Source organism: Procambarus clarkii, chromosome 3 (genome assembly GCF_040958095.1).
Source record: "Procambarus clarkii isolate CNS0578487 chromosome 3, FALCON_Pclarkii_2.0, whole genome shotgun sequence".
Lineage (NCBI taxonomy): Eukaryota > Metazoa > Arthropoda > Malacostraca > Decapoda > Cambaridae > Procambarus > Procambarus clarkii.
In genome coordinates, this window is record NC_091152.1 from 57,684,506 (window position 1) to 57,697,955 (window position 13,450).

Consider the following 13,450-nt stretch of genomic DNA (forward strand, 5'->3'; position numbering starts at 1 on the left):
ACAAGTGTGGTGGTGGGACTCCCAGGGTGGAGCCAGCACCATGAACCACCACACCACACTACCACAAGTGTGATGGAGGGACTCCCAGGGTGGAGCCAGCACCATGAACCACCACACCACTACCACAAGTGTGGTGGAGGGACTCCCAGGGTGGAGCCAGCACCATGAACCATCACACTACCACAAGTGTGGTGGAGGGACTCCCAGGGTGGAGCCAGCACCATGAACCATCACACCACAACCACAAGTGTGGTGTTGGGACTCCCAGGGTGGAGCCAGCACCATGAACCACCACACCACACTACCACAAGTGTGATGGAGGGACTCCCAGGGTGGAGCCAGCACCATGAACCACCACACCACTACCACAAGTGTGGTGGAGGGACTCCCAGGGTGGAGCCAGCACCATGAACCATCACACTACCACAAGTGTGGTGGAGGGACTCCCAGGGTGGAGCCAGCACCATGAACCACCACACAACTACCACAATTACACACACACGAGCGACGGTAGGAGAGACGCGATTAGCGAGGTCCGCGGAAATTCGTCAATTTCTCGGGACATTGAAGGATTATTGAGGCTAGATCATAGTATTTGGCCTCTCGCAGTGTGTAGCTAGCAGGGTGCTACATAGCATAGTCATATCGCTAGCGATAGTGCGAAAAAACCAAAGTGTAGCTAGTGGAATCACCGGTGCATATAGTGTGGAGGACCGAGTAGTGACCTGACCTGACCTGACCTGACGGCCAGGTGGGACGGCCCGCCGTGGAACTGTGACTGTGTTTGTTGGGTGGTGACTGTGACTCCAGAGATTTGTGTAGAAAAGAATCGACATCATCAATCTACTAGCACTTAGAGAATCACCAAGTGGAAAGGCGACGACGGAGCACCATCGTCAACCATACATCATCATTACTCATCTAGTTGTGTGAGCGGGAAACATACTGGTATGTACCCCCCCCCCCTCTCTGGTCAAGTAATCAGGTGTACAGTGTGAGGTAAAATATTATCAAATTCTTGTTCAGGATAGTATATATATATTTAAAATCTCGGTGTGGCTCATTCTGGGTAGAAGTTACCGCTTCCCTGAACTAGTGACACACGCACGCGCACGCACGCACGCACACGCACGCACGCACGCACGCACTCAACCCCATCCCAAGAGACACACGTTCTCTCTCTCTCTCTCTCTCTCTCTCTCTCTCTCTCTCTCTCTCTCTCTCTCTCTCTCTCTCTCTCTCTCTCTCTCTCTCTCTCTCTCTCTCTCTTCTCTCTCTCTCTCTCTCTCTCTCTCTCTCTCTCTCTCTCTCTCTCTCTCTCTCTCTCTCTCTCTCTCTCTCTCTCTCTCTCTCTTGCTCTCTCTCTTGCTCTCTCTCTCTCTTGCTCTCTCTCTCTCTTGCCCTCTCTCTCTCTTGTTTGCTCTCTCTTGCTCTCTCTCTCTCTCTTGCTCTCTCTCTCTCTTGACAAGGGACAAAATGGCAGGAGGCCGCAACAAGGACAAGGAAAGCAGCCAGGGAGATCAAACAAAGGAATTGCTAACCCAAGTTCTGGAGGAATTCAGGAGGGAGATGAATGAAATGAAGATTACAATTAACAATCTGCAAAGTGAGCTGGCATCAGCAAGGGAGGAGATCAAATCTCTCACAGAGAAAAATAAAGAGACCGAGCATCAGATTATCATCCAAAGGGAAGGTGGGAATGTTACATTGGAAGGAAATGCCTCTGTACCTGATACATTTGCGGATATACTGAAAAAGAGCTCAGAAGAAATGGACACAGTGAGGGAGGTAGCGATGCAAGCAGCTACGTCACAGGAAGCAGCAAGGTGCACCACTCAACTGCTGCAGAGGAAAAGATCAGTGGTAGTTGTAGGCATCAAAGAACAGGAAGGATCCAACAGGCAAGAATGAAATGGCAAGGATAGAGAGGCAGTACATGGGCTACTGAAGGGGTTACAGATGGAAGGGGCTGTACATAACATAGAGAAGTACATAACATAGAGAAGGTTTTCAGGTTGGGCTGGTACAACAAGGACAGAAACCGGCTTGTAAAGGTGGTGTTTACAAACGAAACCACAAAGGAGGACATTCTCGAAAGGAAGAGTCGTCTGCAGCATATGGAGGGATACAAAAAAGTATTCCTGCAGAGGGACAGGACGAAGGAGGAGAGAGCCAGGGCAGCAGAGGCAAGGAGGAAGTGCAGGGAGAGAGGAGCACACCAGGAAATCACAGCCCTCAACACAACAGTCCCAGAGACAAGAGGAGAACCCAAAACCAGCATCCCAGCAACACCAGAGGGGGGGGGGGCCACACCACCACCCCCCTCTGCATAGAAACCCTCCCTTCCCCTCACCCTACCTGCCCCCACCCAACCCTCCCTCCCACCCCACCCAATTCTGACCCTGACACCCCTTCCCCATTCCCATCATGTCCCCCCTCCCACCTTTTTCCCCCTGTCCCCCCTCCCCCTTCATCCCAGACCCTCCCTATCCCTCCTCCCCCCTCACTGTGTATCCTCCATGTCCCCCCTACCTCCTTAACCCACACCCAACCTGTCCCCCCTTCCCTTAAACCCCCACCCCCCACCCCAAAATCCTCTGAGACCCTACAAACCACCTCACAGATCCTCTCACCCACGGAACAGCTTCCCACACCAGCAGAATGCTCGCCAAGAAAGGGACATGAAAATGAACAGAAGAAAGTGAGCTTCAAGGCGATGTACACTAACACAGACGGGATTTCAAATAAAACAAGTGAACTTGGAGAATGGGCACTAGAAGAAAACCCAGACATAATAGCACTCACAGAAACAAAGTTAACGAAAATCATAACAAACGCAGTGTTTCCACAGGGCTACTATGTAGTGAGGAAAGAGAGAGAAGGGAGAGGAGGAGGTGGGGTAGCTCGGCTACTATAGCTCTGTACTAAGAAAAGGTTGGAGTTTCAAAGAGATGGTAATTCAGAACTGTGAAGGTTTCAGTGACTACATTTCAGGCACCATTGCAACTGGAGGACAGAAAATTATAATAGTAGTCATATATAACCCCCACCAAATGACAGAAGACCCAGACAGGAATATGATAGAAACAACTTGGCCACCATCAATATAATAGAGAGAGCAGGTTCTGTGGCTAGCAGGAACGGATCCAGACTTCTAATCATGGAAGACTTCAACCATGGAAAGATAGATTGGGGGAACAGAGACCCACATGGAGGCCCAGACACATGGAGAGCTAAGCTGCTGGATGTGGCAACAAGAAACTTTCTATGTCAACACGTCAAGGGACCGACAAGAATGAGAGGAGGGGATGAACCAGCCTTGCTTGATCTGATATTTACCCTAAATGAGTCGGATATAAGGGAAGTTAAGTTGGAAGCCCCCTTGGGAATGAGTGATCACAGTGTATTGAGCTTTGAGTACCTGGTTGAGCTGGGAATTATCACCCCCAAAACAGAACTGGGAAACAAAGGGCTGGCGTACCGAAAGGGAAACTATGAGGAAATGAATAAATTCCTATGGGATATACATTGGGACACAGAACTCGGAACCAAGTCCGTACAAGACATGATGGACTATGTCACCCAAAAATGTCAGGAGGCTGTAAGCAGGTTTGTCCCAGCCCGACAGGAAAAAACAGAGAAGCAAAGGAAGAATCCGTGGTTTAATAAGGAATGTATGAAAGCAAAGGAGCAAAACAAAAGGGCATGGAGGAACTTCCGTAATAACAGAACACCAGAAAGTAGAGAGAGATACCAGAGAACCAGGAACGAGTATGTTTGTGTGAGAAGAGCAGCTGAGAAAAGGTATGAAAATGATATAGCTAATAAAGCCAAGACCGAACCCAAGCTACTACACAGTCACATAAGGAGGAAGACAACAGTGAAGGAACAGGTGATGAAACTTAGGGTGGGCGAGGACAGGTATACAGAGAATGACAAAGAGGTGTGTGAAGAAATCAACAAAAGGTTCCAGGAGGTCTTTACAATAGAACAGGGAGATGTCGCGGCGCTAGAAGAGGTGGCAGCAAACCAGGTGACCTTGGATAGGTTCGAAATTACAAGAGATGAAGTCAAGAAGCACCTATTGGAGCTGGATGTGAGAAAAGCTGTTGGGCCGGATGGAATCTCGCCATGGGTATTGAAAGAGTGTGCAGGAGCACTTTGCCTACCACTCTCCATAGTGTATAGTAGGTCACTGGAAACGGGGGACCTACCAGAAATATGGAAGACTGCTAATGTAGTACCAATATACAAAAAGGGTGACAGACAAGAGGCACTGAACTACAGGCCAGTGTCCTTAACTTGTATACCATGCAAAGTGATGGAGAAGATTGTGAGAAAAAACCTAGTAACACATCTGGAGAGAAGAGACTTCGTGACAACCCATCAACATGGGTTCAGGGAGGGTAAATCTTGCCTTACAGGATTGATAGAATTCTACGATCAGGTGACAAAGATTAAACAAGAAAGAGAAGGGTGGGCGGACTGCATTTTTTTGGACTGTCAGAAAGCCTTTGACACAGTACCCCATAAAAGGTTGATGCATAAGCTAGAGAAACAGGCAGGAGTAACTGGTAGGGCGCTCCAGTGGATAAGGGAGTACCTAAACAATAGGAAGCAGAGAGTTACAGTAAGGGGTGAGACCTCAGACTGGCGTGAAGTCACCAGTGGAGTCCCACAGGGCTATGTACTTGGACCTATCCAGTTTCTGATATACGTAAATGATCTCCCAGAGGGTATAGACTCGTTCCTCTCAATGTTTGCTGACGACGCCAAAATTATGAGAAGGATTAAGACAGAGGAGGACAGCTTGAGGCTTCAAGAAGACCTGGACAAGCTGCAGGAATGGTCGAACAAATGGCTGTTAGAGTTTAATCCAAGCAAATGTAATGTAATGAAGATAGGGGTAGGAAGCAGGAGACCAGATACAAGGTATCACTTGGGAGATGAAATACTTCAAGAGTCCGAGAGAGAGAAAGTGCTCACATCAAGAGGATAACAGCAGCAGCATATGCCAGGTTGGCTAACATAAGAACGGCCTTTAGAAACTTGTGTAAGGAATCTTTCAGAACATTATATACCACATATGTCAGACCAATCCTGGAATATGCGGCACCAGCATGGAGTCCATATCTAGTCAAGCATAAGACTAAAATGGAAAAGGTTCAAAGGTTTGCCACCAGACTAGTACCCGAGCTGAGAGGTATGAGCTACGAGGAGAGACTACGGGAATTAAACCTCACTTCGTTGGAAGACAGAAGAGTTAGGGGGGGCATGATCACCACATTCAAGATCCTCAAGGGAATGGACAGGGTTGATAAAGACAGGCTGTTTAACACAAGGGGCACACGCACTAGGGGACACTGGTGGAAACTGAGTGCCCAAATGAGCCACAGAGATATTAGAAAGAACTTTTTTAGTGTCAGAGTGGTTGACAAATGGAATGCATTAGGAAGTGATGTGGTGGAGGCTGACTCCATACACAGTTTCAAGTGTAGATATGATAGAGCCCAATACCTGGTTGATGGGGTTCTGGGAGTTCTTCTACTCCCCAAGCCCGGCCCGAGGCCAGGCTCGACTTGTGAGAGTTTGGTCCACCAGGCTGTTGCTTGGAGCGGCCCGCAGGGCCACGTACCCACCACAGCCCGGCTGATCCGGAACTTCTCTTAGAAAACCGTCCAGTTTTCTCTTGAAGATGTCCACGGTTGTTCCGGCAATATTTCTTATGCTCGCTGGGAGGACGTTGAAGAACCGCGGACCCCTGATGTTTATACAGTGCTCTCTGATTGTGCCTATGGCACCTCTGCTCTTTACTGGTTCAATCTTGCATTTTCTTCCATATCGTTCACTCCAGTACGTTGTTATTTTACTGTGTAGATTTGGGACCTGACCCTCCAGTATTTTCCATGTGTATATTATTTGGTATCTCTCTCGTCTCCTTTCTAGAGAGTACATTTGGAGAGCTTTGAGACGATCCCAATAATTTAGGTGCTTTATCTCGTCTATGCGTGCCGTATATGTTCTCTGTATTCCCTCTATTTCAGCATTCTCTCCTGCTCTGAAGGGGGAAGTGAGTACTGAGCAGTTCTCGAGACGGGACAACACAAGTGACTTGAAGAGTACAACCATTGAGATGGGATCCCTGGATTTGAAAGTTCTCGTAATCCATCCGATCATTTTTCTGGCTGACGCGATATTTGCTTGGTTATGCTCCCTAAACGTTACATCGTCGGACATCATTATTCCCAAATCCTTGACATGCTGTTTTTCTACTATGGGCAGATTCGATTGTGTTTTGTACCCTGTATTATGTTTCAGATCCTCATTTTTGCCGTACCTGAGTACCTGAAATTTATCACTGTTAAACATCATGTTATTTTCTGCTGCCCAATCAAAAACTTTGTTGACATCTGCTTGTAGTTTTTCAATGTCTTCAGCAGAGGTAATTTTCATGCTGATTTTTGTGTCATCTGCAAAGGACGACACGAAGCTGTGGCGTGTATTTTTGTCTATATCAGATATGAGAATAAGGAACAGTAGCGGTGCAAGGACTGTACCTTGAGGTACAGAGCTTTTAACATCGCTTGGACTCGATTTTATCTGATTGACTGTTACTCTTTGTGTTCTGTTCGACAGGAAATTGAGTATCCAGCGTCCTACTTTTCCAGTTATTCCCATTGACCTCATTTTGTGAGCTATCACCCCATGGTCACATTTGTCGAACGCCTTTGCAAAGTCTGTGTATACAACATCTGCATTTTGCTTTTCTTCTAGGGCTTCTGTGATTTTGTCATAGTGGTTGAGTAACTGTGACAGACAGGATCTTCCCGCTCTAAATCCATGTTGTCCTGGATTGTGCAATTCATTGTTTTCCATAAAACTAGAAATTTGATTCCTAATCACTCTTTCAAATACTTTTATTATGTGTGATGTTAGTGCAACTGGCCTGTAATTTTTTACCAAGGCTTTACTCCCCCCCCCCTTGTGCAACGGAGCTATATCTGCAGATTTAAGTGCTGCTGGTATCTCCCCTTTATCCAGGCTCTTTCTCCATATTACGCTGAGTGCTCTCGCTACTGGTACTTTACATTTCTTTATGAATATTGAATTCCATGAGTCAGGCCCAGGAGCTGAGTGCATAGGCATATTATCAATTTCTCTTTCAAAGTCTTCCGAGTTTGTGGTAATATCCGTTATATTATCTGCAGCTTGAATGTCATTCATAAAGAAGCTGTCTGGGTCATCAACTTTCATGTTGTTTATTGGTGTGCTAAACATAGCCTCATACTGGCTTCTTAGAATTTCACTAATCTCTTTGTTCTTTGTTGTCCTCTGTGTACGTACCTTCATTTGTAATTAACGGTCCAATACTGGTCGAGGTTTTGGATTTTGATTTTGCGTATGTGAAAAAATATTTCGGATTTTTCCTTATCTCTTGTATAGCTTTCTGTTCCAATTCCATTTCCTCAGACTCATATGATCGCTTCAACGTTTGTTCTATTTCCTCAATCTCCCTGCTTAGGCTTGCTTTCCTTGCTTGTGATAGTTGTGTCTGCCGAAGCATTTCCGTTATTTTTTTCCTTCTCCTGTACAGTCGTCTGCGTTCTCTTTCTAGAGTGGTCCTCTTTCTGCCCCTCCTCACAGGTACGTGCTTCAAGCAGACCTTGTAAGCTTCAGCTGTCAGTTGAGCTATTCCCTGTGTGGGAGTTTTGTCGCTTAAGACCGTCTCCCATTGAATAGTTGCAAGGTCTACATTTATTTTTTCCCAGTCAATCCTCTTATTGTTGAAATTGAATTGAATGAATATTCCTTCTCGCTTGTTGGGTCTCTTAGACCTACTACCGTTATTTATGCTAGTTCGCACTTCAATGAGCTTATGGTCTGAGTATGAAGTATCTGAGATTGTGATATCCCTGATTAGTTCATCATTGTTTGTGAATAACAAGTCTAGTGTGTTTTCGTTCCTAGTTGGTTCTGTGATCTGTTGATTGAGCGAGAATTTGTCACAGAATCTCAAAAGTTCTCTGACCTGTGGTTGGTTATTTCCCGGGTCATTCCCTGCTATGATATTTGTGTTTGCCGTTCTCCATCTTAGACTCGGTAAATTGAAATCTCCAAGGAAGATAATATCTGGAGCTGGGTTTGCTAGGTTGTCAAGTATGTTCTCTATTTTGTGCATCTGCTCTGTGAATTCCTCAATCGTTGTATCTGGCGGTTTATATATTAGAATAATAATTAGGTTTAGTTTCTCTACCTTCATTCCAAGTACCTCTACCACCTCATTAGTTGAATTTAGTAGTTCTGTGCATACCAGGTCTTCTTTAATATACAGACCTACTCCTCCATTTGACCTAGTTTTTCTATCACATCTATATAGATTATAATTTGGAATCCAGATTTCACCATACCTGGTTGATACCTGGTTGATGGGGTTCTGGGAGTTCTTCTACTCCCCAAGCCCGGCCCGAGGCCAGGCTCGACTTGTGAGAGTTTGGTCCACCAGGCTGTTGCTTGGAGCGGCCCGCAGGCCCACATACCCACCACAGCCCGGTTGGTCCGGCACTCCTTGGAGGAATAAATCTAGTTTCCTCTTGAAAATGTCCACTGTTGTTCCGGCAATATTTCTTATGCTTGCTGGGAAGACGTTGAACAACCGCGGACCTCTGATGTTTATACAGTGTTCTCTGATTGTGCCTATGGCACCTCTGCTCTTCATTGGTTCTATTCTACATTTTCTTCCATGTCGTTCACTCCAGTACGTTGTTATTTTACTGTGTAGATTTGGTACTTGGCCCTCCAGTATCTTCCAGGTGTATATTATTTGATATCTCTCTCGTCTTCTTTCTAGTGAGTACATTTGGAGGGCTTTGAGACGATCCCAATAATTTAGGTGCTTTATTGCGTCTATGCGTGCCGTATATGTTCTCTGTATTCCCTCTATTTCAGCAATCTCTCCTGCTTTGAAGGGGGAAGTGAGTACTGAGCAGTACTCAAGACGGGACAACACAAGTGCCTTGAAGAGTACAACCATTGTGATGGGATCCCTGGATTTGAAAGTTCTCGTAATCCATCCTATCATTTTTCTGGCTGTCGCAATATTTGCTTGGTTATGCTCCTTAAACGTTAGGTCGTCCGACATTATTATTCCCAAATCCTTTACATGCTGTTTTCCTACTATGGGTACATTTGATTGTGTTTTGTACTCTGTATTATGTTTAAGGTCCTCATTTTTACCGTACCTGAGTACCTGGAATTTATCACTGTTAAACATCATGTTATTTTCTGATGCCCAGTCGAAAACTTTATTAATATCAGCTTGAAGTTTTTCAATGTCCTCAGCCGAGGTAATTTTCATACTGATTTTTGTGTCATCTGCAAAGGATGATACGAAGCTGTGACTTGTATTTTTGTCTATATCTGATATGAGAATAAGGAAAAGCAGTGGTGCAAGGACTGTACCCTGAGGTACAGAGCTTTTCACTGCACTTGGACTAGATTTTATATGGTTGACAGTTACTCGCTGAGTCCTGTTTGACAGAAAACTGAGTATCCAGCGTCCTACTTTACCGGTTATTCCCATTGACTTCATTTTGTGTGCTATCACGCCATGGTCACATTTATCGAAGGCCTTTGCGAAGTCCGTGTATATCACATCAGCATTCTGTTTCTCTTTTAATGCCTCAGTGACTTTGTCGTAGTGCTCAAGTAGCTGTGAGAGGCACGATCTTCCCGCTCGAAATCCATGTTGGCCTGGGTTATGAAGGTCATTGGTCTCCATGAAATTGGTGACCTGACTCCTAATCACTCTCTCAAATACTTTTATGATGTGCGATGTTAGTGCAACTGGTCTATAATTTTTTGCCAATGCTTTGCTCCCTCCCTTGTTTAGAGGGGCTATGTCTGCTACTTTAAGTGCATCTGGTATCTCCCCCGTGTCCAAGCTCTTCCTCCACACTATACTGAGTGCCTGTGCTACCGGCACTTTGCATTTCTTTATAAATATTGAATTCCATGAGTCTGGACCTGGGGCCGAGTGCATGGGCATGTTTTCAATTTCTTTTTCAAAATTTAGTGCGCTCGTGTTTATATCAGTTATATTTACCGGGGTTTGAATATCCCGCATAAAGAAAATGTCTGGATCTTCCACCTTCATGTTGTTTATTGGAGTGCTAAACATGTCCTCATACTGCTTTTTTAGGATTTCACTAATTTCTTTGTCATCCTCCGTGTATGAACCTTCACTTGTACGAATAGGTCCAATACTGGCAGTGGTTTTTGCTTTTGATTTCGCATATGAGAAGAAATATTTTGGATTTTTCTTTATTTCCTGAATTGCTTTCTGTTCTAACTGCCTTTCTTCAGTTTCATATGAGTGTTTCAATTTCCGCTCGATTTCTTCAATCTCCCTATTTAAATTATTCCTTCTTTGACGGGAAATTCGTGTCTGCATAAGCAGTTCCGTTATTTTTTTCCTGCGTTTATAGTGTCGTCTGCGTTCTCTTTCTACGTTAGATCTCTTTCTGGCTTTCCTCAAAGGAACATGTTTCAGACAGACTTGATACGCTTCTGAAGTAAGTTTTTCTATTCCTTCTGTAGGACTTGTATTATTTAGAACAGTTCCCCATGGAATGTTTGTAAGTTCCCTGTTTATTATCTCCCAGTCTATCCTTTTATTATTAAAATTGAATTTACTGAATAGCCCCTCTCGCTTTATCAACGTTTTAGGTCTATTCTGAGTATTGATGGTCGTTTGCACTTCCATGTAATCTTTTGTATGAGTTTCCGTGAATGCCCCAAATATTGAGTTTGACTCTAATAGGAGGCCATTTATGAACTTAACTTTATTTCTTGACTTTGGCTTTAAACCTTGAATGTTTGCAAATATGAATGATTGTCCATATTGTGTGTCACTTCTGGAAGGTTTTGGTAGTTCTCCCTCCTCTCTACCCTGACCCAGGGTGTGTTGTTGTGGCAATGGTTTGTCCAGTTTTGGAAGTGATACTGGGGAGTGTGGTAGTCTCTGTGTAGTTGGGGGGTGTAGTATGTGTGGGCTTGATGCCGAACTGTAGTCCAGTCTTGGGCATTTCCTCTTCTCCATCCGTACTCCTGCCACGTTTCTGCCTGTCTGTTTCTCCCTCTGTTTGTACCTGCCTCTAAAAAATTTTCAGGGCTATTATATTGGACTTCTTCTCTTATATAGCGCTGTGTACCTCTGACGTGGAAATCGGGGCAATGAAGATCGTAGCATTTCCTCTCATTGACTGAGAGTGTGCATAGCTTAGGGTGAAAATATCTACACTCTGTATCAAAACGACATCTGCCTTTCCATAACCAGTTTCGGCATTTCCGTGGGTGCATGAATGAGCATTCCGTGCCTCTGGGCCCATATCTACACTGTCCTTTTGCATAATACCAGCAAATATTTTCATTTGTGATTGTATTATTCTTGTTTGTACCCGTGCACGACTTGGCTACCTCTGTGTTTTTTGTTCCAACTTTCTCGTTTCTGCATTCATTCTCGGTATTGCCCTTATCTTTCTCCTTGTTGCTTTCGTCTTTCTCATTTGTGATCTCATTCGTCTCATTTTTTCTCTCCTTATTCATATCACCAGTGTGCTCTACAATATTGCCTTCATTTTTGTGTATCTCGACACTATACCCTTCTACATTGCTACTTTGACTCTCTAAATTCTCAGTCCCTGGGTTGTGTTCAGAGTTCGTGGCTGTCTTTATATACGCTGCATATATTTCTGGTAGTTTTTGTGTGAATTGTTGCCTGTGTACTTCAGGAATGTTATTCATTAGTTTGGTAATATTTTCCCACATCTGTCTGTCACTTTGACAGATCCAGTAGTTACCTTCCCGGTTTGCATATTGTGTAGGTAATCCTGTACAACTCAGGTGAAATCTTATGTTACAAATGTTACAAACAATGCCTACAACACTCTTCCGAAGTGACTTAAGGCAGCCTCCACACACCTCCATGTTGGGTTTGTGATGTTATAATATTATATGCATATATTTAAGTATTATATGTATGTATACATAATATGCATACAGTATATTTATAATATTACATATGTTTATTTGTTCAAGTTTATGTGGGGGTACTTATCGCCTTGTGGAGAAAATATGGTCCTCTTGGGACCGTCCAGTTGACCGTTGTTTGTCCCAGGTCGGGGGCAGGATGCCACCGGTTGCCAGTTACTTGATTTATACACTGATTATGTGCCTGTAATATCCTAAGGGAATTTCTGCTTTCTTCCGGCTTGTAATGTTATTCACTTACTCTATTACTAGTTCCTAGCTCCACTTTCCCGTATTACAGTATATATTGCCAGTATATTATCACTGAGGAAGTACACTGTTACTGCGGGACGTCCTCTACACTGTGTAGGCCTCGTGGCTGTGGTGTAAACAGCCTAGTGTGATGCCTCCTCCACAACTTTACATTTATACTTTTTCTTTGTACAATTCTCTAACACTATCCACTAATTTATATGTTGTGTTACACGTTCCACTTCACTGTTCAACGTATCACTGCTCGCTATATTTGATATATATCGCTTATGCCTGTACACATGAGCCTGGTGGCCCTGGCTCACCACGTGGGACCACCTTTATTCTGTATTTAACTCAAATTTCCATTGTTAATTTCTGTATTCTATTTTCCTACGGGTCACTATGCACTTGGTGATCACTGTGGGCCGTAATCCATGGTTGTAATCCTAAAAAAGCCCGGTTTATTCCAGTGTTTTAACGGAGCGCGACGACGACACGTCTGACCCCTCCCCCGCGAACTACGAACCGAACCAATAGGCTCAGGAACCTGTACACCTGTTGATTGACAGTTGAGAGGCGGGACCAAAGAGCCAGAACTCAACCCCCGCAAGCACAACAAGGTGAGTACAACTAGGTGAGTACAAGTGTGGTAGAGGGACTCCCAGGGTGGAGCCAGCACCATGAACCACCACACCACACTAACACAAGTGTGGTGGAGAGACTCCCAGGGTGGAGCCAGCACCATGAACCACCACACCACTACCACAGTGTGGTGGTGGGACTCCCAGGGTGGAGCCAGCACCATGAACCACCACACCACACTACCACAAGTGTGGTGGAGGGACTCCCAGGGTGGAGCCAGCACCATGAACCACCACACCACACTACCACAAGTGTGGTGGAGGGACTCCCAGGGTGGAGCCAGCACCATGAACCACCACACCACTACCACAAGTGTGGTGGTGGGACTCCCAGGATGGAGCCAGCACCATGAACCACCACACTACCACAAGTGTGGTGGTGGGACTCCCAGGGTGGAGCCAGCACCATGAACCACCACACTACCACAAGTGTGGTGGTGGGACTCCCAGGGTGGAGCCAGCACCATGAACCACCACACCACTACCACAAGTGTGGTGGAGGGACTCCCAGGGTGGAGCCAGAACCA